We start from the raw sequence: 10064 nt of genomic DNA, 5'->3' as shown, positions 1-10064 counted from the left end.
GGGATACCTGTACAAATTAAGACAGACAATGCTCCAGCATATGTCTCCAATGAAATGAGACAATTCTTTGCTTATTACAATATAAAGCATGTTACAGGTATACCACACAATCCCACAGGCCAAGCAGTCATAGAAAGATACAATCGAACTTTAAAGGATATGCTAAATAAACAGCAACAGGTAACAATGACTCCTAGAAATAGATTGCATAGTGCTTTATTAACCTTGAATTTTCTCAATGCTGATGAGAAAGGAACAACAGCTGCAGAGAGACATTGGACAACAGACAAAACTCCCGAGCTAAACCAACCGGTTTATTTCAAGGATGTGCTGACCTCAGAATGGAAACCTGGATATGTTCTACGTTGGGGAAGGGGTTTTGCCTTTGTTTCTGCAGGAGAAGAAAAGCTATGGATACCAACAAAATTAATAAAAATTCGATTTGAACAGGAAAAACCCCTTGATGAGGTGAAGTAAAAGATCATCCACCAATGTGACATCTCTACAAGTTGTAAGAAAAATTTAACAATCAAGGTTGAGGTAGGGTTCTGTTTTTGTCTTTCCAAGATAATGGAAATACCCATCTTCCAAAAATAATAAGGCCTTGGATATCCGGATGTTTACAGCAGAAAGAAAGAATCTATTGGTACCAATCTACACACGGTAAAATCTCACTGTCTAACATCTATCTCTCTATCAACATAGAAAAGTTGTGGTTCCAATTCAATTATAAGCCAAGCTGGCTTTGGAGATGGAATTGGCTCACTCCTTCTCTAAACCCAAGCACATTGCTAAAAGAAAAGTTTGAGAGATTCTTCAGTACCATATCAGAAGAGCCCTCTGGTGTGGGACAGAAGGAAACCAATAAAAAGGGACCATTGTCTTCTAGATTCTAATTTCTCCATCCTTACTCTTGATTTCTCAGAATCCTTTCTTACATGCTATGTCCTCTTTAAATCCAAATCTTCCATTTTGATAACAAATAAGTTTTTCTAGTAGCAATCTCAGAAGTCTCCAGAAGGAAGATCGGGCCCCAACAACAACTCTACCCAATCCAGAATGATGCCATGGTAATCATCATCATACTGCACTTCTTACCAGAATTTCAGACAATCTTACCCATTACTCCAAGACTTGCTGCAGAACCTACAGTTAGTCTAACTGAAATTTAACTATCTGCGCCTTCTCACAGTACCCAACAGAGATAACATCACCCCCTAAACAGCAGGAAGCAATTCTAAGAAAACGACGCCCCTTCTCCCTTAGGTTTTATAATTCTCAGGGTTATGGATGATGGTTATAGGGTTGGGGGTGGAAGGAAATATTAAACTCAGTACTCTTAAAAAAAAGGAAAAGAAGAAATAGAATGGATAGGTATAAGACATTATGGTAGATTATTGTGTATACTAGTAAACAAATTTAGTAAAATAGCAGCCTTAAATAATTTGCACTGTAATTTGCACTGTTATGGATTCTTATATGTTGATACAAATGTAAACTATTTTTATATTCCTGTTTAAGATAATTTGTATATTGATACAAATACAGAACTATACTTGTTATAATGTACATATATTTCTACTCTTATTTGAAATATTTGTATATTGATACAAATGTAAATTTATATGTCATACTTTATGTATGTTCTACTTCTGTTTAGGATATTCGGTATATTGATATATATTTAAGATTATTGTCATATTGCATATCCCACTACATACTCCTACCTCTGTTATAAATATTGATATATATTTAAGATTATTGTCATATTGTATATCACACTATACACTCCTACCTCTGTTATAACATCTTGTGTATTGTCACAATTTTGAAGTCATCGTTCTTTACCATACACTTGCTTATAGACTGTCTACCTTGTTTACGTGAAGCCTTAGTCCTTAGGTTATTTCGGTAGATAAGAATTATAGATTTATAGTCACCTATGCTTGTCATCTCTATAGTTACGTTAGTTAGGTTATACAGATTTACAGATACATAGGTCAGATGGACAGGTAATCTTCAAACACTTCATAGACCTAGAGAATATGGCATTTAAATAACTTAGAATTCTGTTGATGTGAGACACAATTGCTCCTGGCTGCACCAATTTGATCCCGAGAGAATGTTGGGCTTCTAGACATTTCCATTTGGAAGTTTGTCTTCTTGGCACAAAATGGCCTACTGGGCAAAGAACTGTCCTTGCCTCGACGGCTGAAGTACAAATGCAATGCTATCCTTTCTGGACAAGCGGGACACAAGGAAAGTGACCACTGTACTCTGCCAAGACAGGGTAAGATGGTCTTTCAGAATTCCTGCTTCTGAAAATGGTCTGTCAGATACTTTAGGCCTGTAGCCAATTTGAATGCACCAACAATGCTGAGAAACATTAGGTGACTGTCCAGGCTGCCAGCTGTCTCGGTCTACTCTTGCAAGATTCCCGAAAGTTGCTTGCATCCATCCACCATTTCTCAGGTACCATTATATTTCTTCTCAGGTCTTTGATGGGATTTAAGGCTAGCAGTTATACTTACAACTTAGTAGATAGAACATATTAAGTATTAGATTCAGGTTCTTTAGGATAGGACACCTTTTGGAATGATCTTTGTAACATGCCATTTACCTATGCTCTATACTTCTCTGGATTTTAATATGTGTTTCTTGCTTGATATTGTTTGCATTGGTTGTAGTTCTATCTTATCTAGGTCATTATCCCTCATTATTCCTGGACAATATTTGATAACCATTCCTTTGTATATAGTCTTGTATTAGGTTAGAACTTTCTTATTTAGACAAAAAGGGGGAGATGTAGTGGGTAGCCATTCCAGCTTTGTTCTGGAAGTTCCAACCCCCATTGAGACTTCAGCAACTGTCACACCTGCAAGGCAGGGCCAAGGGAGGCGCCTGGGGACCCGAGATTTGGATCGGTGAACACTCTCTTGGTTCAAGGACCCTGGATGGTGGAGGTGGACAAAGCAGAGCTCCAGAGAACACCGCTGGACTGTGATACACCTTCCCCAGACCCCGCGACCTACCTATCCCTTAATTTGTAAGTTACGCCATTAAATAAATCTCCTTTTAACTACGTGGAGTGGCCTTAATAATTTCACCAATATCTTCCATACACTGATTCTATTGTCTTCTGGCAATAGAGTAGTTCTGGTTGTAATTTCTGAGAAATTTCTAGGCTGCTCTCCATTGTGACAGGGATAGTTAACATTACTGCAACAGTGTATGCTTATTCTCCATAGCTCACCAGCACTTGTTCTCTGTCATCTTTTTAATAGTAGACAGCAGTGCTATGAGAAGGTGATATCTCCTGTGGTTTTGATTAAATTTTTCTGAAGACTTTTATCACCAAATACTTCAGAACTTTGTGGTGCATACTTTTTGTCCAGATTTGCTGAGAGACCTCTATTGTGTGCTTTAGCTTTTTTTTTTTACCAGTAGAGGATGACCCTAGCCCAGGTTTGTCCTAATACATAAGCAGTGTGTGGTTCAGCATGAACTGGGAGAGTATATGTAGAGACTGGTCTGTCTTCTGGGGTTGTTGTAGTCCCACACACTTTTGTTACAGCCACCAGTTTGTGGACAGGCTCTGTAGGATTTTCCCTGGCTCTTGGCAGAATAACCACGAAGGGATAACTGCCAGGCATTCATAATACAGCCTGTTGCTACCTGCTATTTCTTTCCCCACAAAGTGTGTGTGTTAAATTTTGCTTCCTTGCTTTGGAGCCTGAATGGTGTGGGAAGTCCTGGGTAGAGTTTGTTCTCCACCAACACACTGTTCAGACATGTTGTAGTTTTGTAGCCACACAGAAGCTGCCAGTTATGTAAGGCGTGTTTGTCCCATGGCTGCAAAAGTTCCCACATGACTCTATGACAGTTCTGAAGGCTCAATCTGTAAGCTCTGCCCTGAGCACAGGGACATTATTCCCTGTCTGTTCTATCTCACAGAATTGTGGCAAACACTGAGACAAAGGAAAGATTCTCTTCTAGCTCCCAACAACAGATGCAGTCTTAACCTCCCTTCAGGTCACAGGGATTTGGGGAAGGTGGTGGTGACAGTTCATGGCTGGTAGGTCCAAGTTATTCCAGAAGGTCAATATGCAGACACGCAAAGGGAATGGAGCAATGGAGTGTCATCATAACTGGCTCCGTACTGGTTTAGAGTCCAAGGCCTGACTTGCCCCTTCTTCCAAATTATCCACTGCTGCTGACTAACTATAGGGAAGTAGATGTGATAGAGAGAAGCATTGTTATATTAATTTTTTAAAATATTTTTTATTTAGAGAAATTTTCTTTCCTTTTACATACCAACCCCTCTTCCCCCTCCCTCACCTTCTCTTGCTCCCCCTCATCTCTGCTGATCCCACACACAACCCTTCCTCATAAGGGATAAGGCCTCCCTTAGGTAGTCAACATAGGCTAGCATACCACATTGGGGCTGACCCAGCCCCTCCCCCTTGCTCAAGGCTGAGGAAGGCTTCTCACCATAAGGAATGGGCTCTATAAAGCCAGTTTATGTATCCAGGATAAGTCCTGGTCCCATTGCCAGGGGACCCACAAACTCATCAAGCCACACAACTTTCACCCACATTCAGAGGGCCTAGTGCAGTCCATGCAGGATCCCCTGCTGTCAGTCCAGAGTCCATAAGATCCCACTGACTTGGGTCAACTATCTCTATGGTTTTTCCTATCATGATCCTGACAGCCCCCACCACTTCCTCCTAAAACCCTTCCTCCCTCTCTTTAACTGAGCTCCAGGATCTTGGCCAAGAGCATGGCTGTGGGTCCCTGCATCTGCTTCCATCAGTCACTGGATGTAGGCTCTGTGATGACAATTAGGGTAGATACCAATCAGAGTGCAGGGGAAAGCTAGTTCAAACACCTTCTCCACCATTGCTATGAGTCTTAGCTAGGGACAATCTTGTGAGTTCCTGAGGTTTTCCCAAGCTGCGGATTTCTCCCCATCCCCTTAATGGTATACTATGTCAAGATATCTCTTTCACTGAAAGAGATTCTTACATTCTTGAATGTACCTTTTCTTTTACTATACCTAGGTTGGACATTATAGACTCTTTCTTGGCTTCCTTAGTTATTGAACTTGTTCTAAGGACACCTAATCAAATAGTGTGTCTGTGGTTATACTACCACTTGGGAACTTTATTCATCACTCTTTAAAAAATTGTCTGAGTAAGTCACAAAAACTACCAACCATTGTATCACAGATTCATAAAATGATAAAAACATTCATTGCAAACACAAAAACACACCCACTTCAGAACATCCCTCTCAAAGATTATGTCAAATCTTTGCTTTCCTTTTACTCTTCCATCTCCTTTTCATTGTTAAAATATTGGATTCAAATTTCTCTATGAGTTAAAGCAAGGTAGATACTAATGATATTGGTAATACAACTATTTTCTTTATTTTAGTTGTCAGAGCCCACCATGTCAAAAAATATATCTCTCTAGAGGATTCTCCTTATGAGTACTTCTTTCTGACTAGTTAGAACTGCTATGCTCCAATCAAATCTGCTTTGTAAGCCTCACAGCCTTGCATCCCACTTCACACTGTCATTTCAGGGTGGCAGCAGGTTTGCTCTGGTTGGTTATGTAATATATATCATTACCTATGTGACTTAGGGGAAGTGAGCAGGAGTCTTTGTGGCCCTCCTTTTCCACCAAGGCTCAAATTTTCTAGGTGACCTCAGCTCTTCTCAGATTGGGGGAGCCTCATCAGATGACTTCCTGTGGTAAAGGGTGCCATATATACAGATGTTCCCCACCCCATTGCTGAGCACCTGCTGGCTTACCTGAAATTACAGTGTGAATTGAAAAAGCCTGTTTTTCTTTTCTTGTTTTCTAATCCTGTTGCACAATTAAAAATCACTGTGATTTTTGTTTATAACTATATATTTGTCCTAGGAAAAAAATTTCAGCTGTCTAATTGATGAAATAATAATATTTAGTCCAGGTTTCTTTAATATATATTTCTACGTTTTAAGAATAAAAAGAACTTCAGTGCTATGAAAAGGCTAGAGTGTTTGCAAGTCTAGAAACAAATGATCTCAGCTTCCTTTTTAGCAATTTTCCCAACACTTTATATAAGATATCATCTTTGTGACTACTGGGTAATCATTTGAACATATAAATAGACCCCTAGCTTCTAACGACCAAAATTCTAAGAATGTCAGAAAGCATCTGAGGCCTGTACCTCAGATTTCTCCACATTTTACAATCACCTTACCTAATGCTTCCATTGATAAATTTGACAAAGGCTTCATTTATGGTTTTCTTTGAAATTGTTGCCATGTTGGAACAAGGTATTGTGGGAAACGTTATCCCCGTTTTTTAGCCATGGTCCTGTATATTTGGCTCCAGAATAAACTATTTCTTTTTATTTGAGCGAGAGAGATTTCTTAGACAAGGAAGAAAGACTAATTCAGAAGAGAAAGATGACTGGGCATCAGAAAGAGGAGGCATCACCATGGTAAAGAAAGGATGTTCATAATGTCACAGTCATGCTATGCTTGAATAAAAATGGCATTATCAAATCTATTCAATTGTGTAATGAATATGCACTCGTAAGTTTTTATAAAAATACCAAAATATTCTTTTAAATTATGCAATATTAATGGAGGAAGAAACAAGTTAACAAACAAAATGTAAGGAAGAGTCACTAAAAAGTTTTCCCAAGCGTCAATTCATCTTGATTGAATTACAGTGATTAGTTATACTCTATTCATCACTAACAGCTCTTCCCTTAAAAAACAAAGCTAATGTAGACCAGTTGAGCTCAGAGGTCCATGTCTCTTTAAGTTTTCTTGGATTCTTATATTCTATAAAAGAAAAAGTTGGTCCAAAACATCATGCTGACTTAGAAATGTGCCAGATGAAGTATTACTTCAGTCATGAAAAGAAATCTACTGAGACTGTTATAATCAAATCTATTCTTTGGGAATTTAGAGCAAATTGATTGGGCAACAAATTATTGCTTACTTCATTGTAAATATGAAGATAACCATGACTTTGGGTTATGGAAGTTTATCTTAGATGCTTTTGTAATTATTTCTTTTTGTAATCTTTGAGCAAGATTACAAAACGAGCAAACTTTTCTGACTTCTGTGTTAAAACGATGATGATGTAATTTTTAACTAGATTCATGTTTACTGTGAATGTTAGTGATTAGGATCAGGATAGTGCCACAATGCACAGTCAAGAAATTGTGATGGGCATCATTAAACTGAATGATTTTGTTCAGGGAAAGGCTAGTTCACACATCTTCTCCATCATTGCTATGAGTCTTAGCAAGGGACAATCTTGTGAGTTCCTGAGGTTTTCCCGAGCTGCAGATTTCTCCTCATTCCCTATGTGGTACACTCTGGCAAGATATCTCTTTCATTGAAAAAGATTCTTACATTCTTAAATATAATTTTTATATTTATTATACCTAGATTGGACATTATAGATTCTTTCTTGGATTCCTTCATTCATGAACTTGGTCTAAGGATACGTAATCAAATAGTGTGTCTGTGGTTATACAACCCCTGGAGTACTTTTTCATCACTCTTTAAAAATATGTCTGAGTAAGTCACAAAAACTACCAACCATTGTATTACAGATTTATAAAATGATAAAAGTATTAATTACAAACACAAAAACACACGCACTTCAGAGCATCCCTCTGAAATATTTGATCAAGTCTTTGCATTCCTTCCACTCTTCCCTCTTCTTTTCATTTTTGGATTCAAATTTCTCTATGAGTTAAAGCAAGGTAGATACTTATGATATTGGTAATACAACTATTTTCCTTATTTCAGTTGTCAGAGACCACCATGTCAAAAAATGTATCTCTCTAGAGAATTCTCCTCATGAGTGCTACTTTCTTGAAAGTAGACGTAATCATGAAGGCTGACTGACTGGTTAGAACTCACATGCCACCATCAAATCTGCCTTGCAAACCTCACAGCCTTGCATCCCACTTCACACTGCCATTTTAGGAAAGCAGGAGGTTTGCTCTGGTTGGTTATGTAATATATACTGTTACCTATGACACTTAGGGGAAGTGAGCAGGAGTCTTTGTGGCCCTCCTAGTCCACACAGGCCAGGCTCAAACTCCCTTGGTGACCTCAGCTCTTCTCAGATTGGGAGGAGGGTCTCACCATATGACTTCCTGTGGTTAAAGGTGCCATACGTACAGATGTTCCCCACCCCATTGCTGAGCACCTGCTGGCTTACCTGAAATTACAGTGTGAATTGAAAAAGCCTGTTTTTCTTTTCTTGTTTTCTAATCCTGTTGCACAATTAAAATTCACTGTGATTTTTGTTTATAAGTATGTATACTTTTATGTACATAAAAGGAAAAAAATTCTGCTGTCTAATTGATAAAATAATAATATTGAGTCCAGGTTTGCTTAATAAATGTTTCTATGTTTTAAGAAAAAAAAAAGAACTTCAGTGCTGTGAAGAGCCTAGAATGTTTTCAAGACTAGAACCCAATGACCTCAGGCCATCTCAGCTTCCTTTGAAACAATTTTTTCCAACTCATTATATAAGCTATCAACTTTGTGACTATTAGATAATCTTTTGAATATATAAATAGATCCCTAGCTTCTAATGACCAAAATGCTAAGAATGTCAGAAAGCATCTGAGGCCTGTACCTCAGATTTCTCCACATTTTACAATCACCTTACCTAATGCTTCTATTGATAAATTTGACAAAGGCTTCATTTATGGTTTTCTTTGAAATTGTTCCCATGTTGGAACAAGGTATTGAGGAAAACATTATTCCAGTTTTTCAGCCATGGTCCTGTATGTTTGACTCCAGAATAAACTATTTCCTTTTATTTGGGTGAGAGCAATTTCTTAGACAAAGCAGAAGGGCTATTTCAGAAGAGATGAATGACTGGGGGTCAGAATGAGGAGGCATCAACATGGTAAAGAAAAGATGTTCATAATGTCACAGTCATGCTATACTTGAATAACAATGGCATTATGAAATCAATTCAATTGTGTAATGAATATGCACTAGTAATTTTTTATAAATATACAAAAATATAGTTTAATTATGTGATATTGATGAAAGAGAAGACAAGTTAACAAACAAAATGTAATGAATGTTCACTAAAAAGATTTCCCAAGAGTCAATTCATCTTGATCTAATTACAGTGATTGGTTATGCCCCAGGCATCACCAACAGGTTTTTTTTTTATTAAAAAAGAAATAAAATGTAGAGCAGTTGAGCAGAGAGGCCTATCTCTCCTTAAGTTTTCTTGGATTCTTATATTCTGTAAAAGAAAAAGTTGGGCCAAAGCATCATGCTGACTTAGAAATGTGCCAGATGAAGTATTCCTCAGGCATTAAAAGAAATCTACTGAGACTGTTTTATTCAAATCTATTCTTTGGGACTTTAGAGCAAATTGATTGGGCAACAAATTATTGCTTACTTCATTATAAATAATGAGGATAACCATGACTTTGGGTTTTGGAAGTTTATCTTAGATCATTTTGTAGCTTTTTTTTGTAATCTTTGAGCAAGATTACAAAACAAGCAAACTTTTCTGACTTCTATTTTAAAACAATGATGTTATAATTATTGACTAGATTCATGTTTACTGTGAGTGTTAGTGATTACTATCAGTATAGTGCCACAGTGCACACTCAAGAAATTGTGATGGGCATCATTAAACTGAATGTTTTTTTTTTTTCAGGAAAAGGGGCAAAATGCAAGAAGTGTGGATTAAATTAGAAATGTCCCCTTAGGCTCAACCATTTGACTACTTAGTACCCACTTGATGGTGCTGTTTGTAGAGGTTTAAGTCATAAAAATTATTGTTACTGTTTCTATAAACTATTGTGCTTATCCTATTTAAATCAGGACTGGTGAGACATGGAGAATATAATGCTTTTCTTTAAGAATCTATGGTAAAGCCAGGGGAGTAAGTATGCCCATTAGATAATCACTCTGATTTCTAAATTCTTCCAGCTATGAGCTGTTAGACACTGACAATTCCTTCTGTCCCATTACCTTAAAAAAAGTTCTTTCATTCTTTCCAGGTCTG

This window comes from Peromyscus eremicus, chromosome 1 (assembly GCF_949786415.1).
Source record: "Peromyscus eremicus chromosome 1, PerEre_H2_v1, whole genome shotgun sequence".
NCBI classification, from domain to species: domain Eukaryota; kingdom Metazoa; phylum Chordata; class Mammalia; order Rodentia; family Cricetidae; genus Peromyscus; species Peromyscus eremicus.
This window is presented reverse-complemented; position numbering follows the sequence as displayed.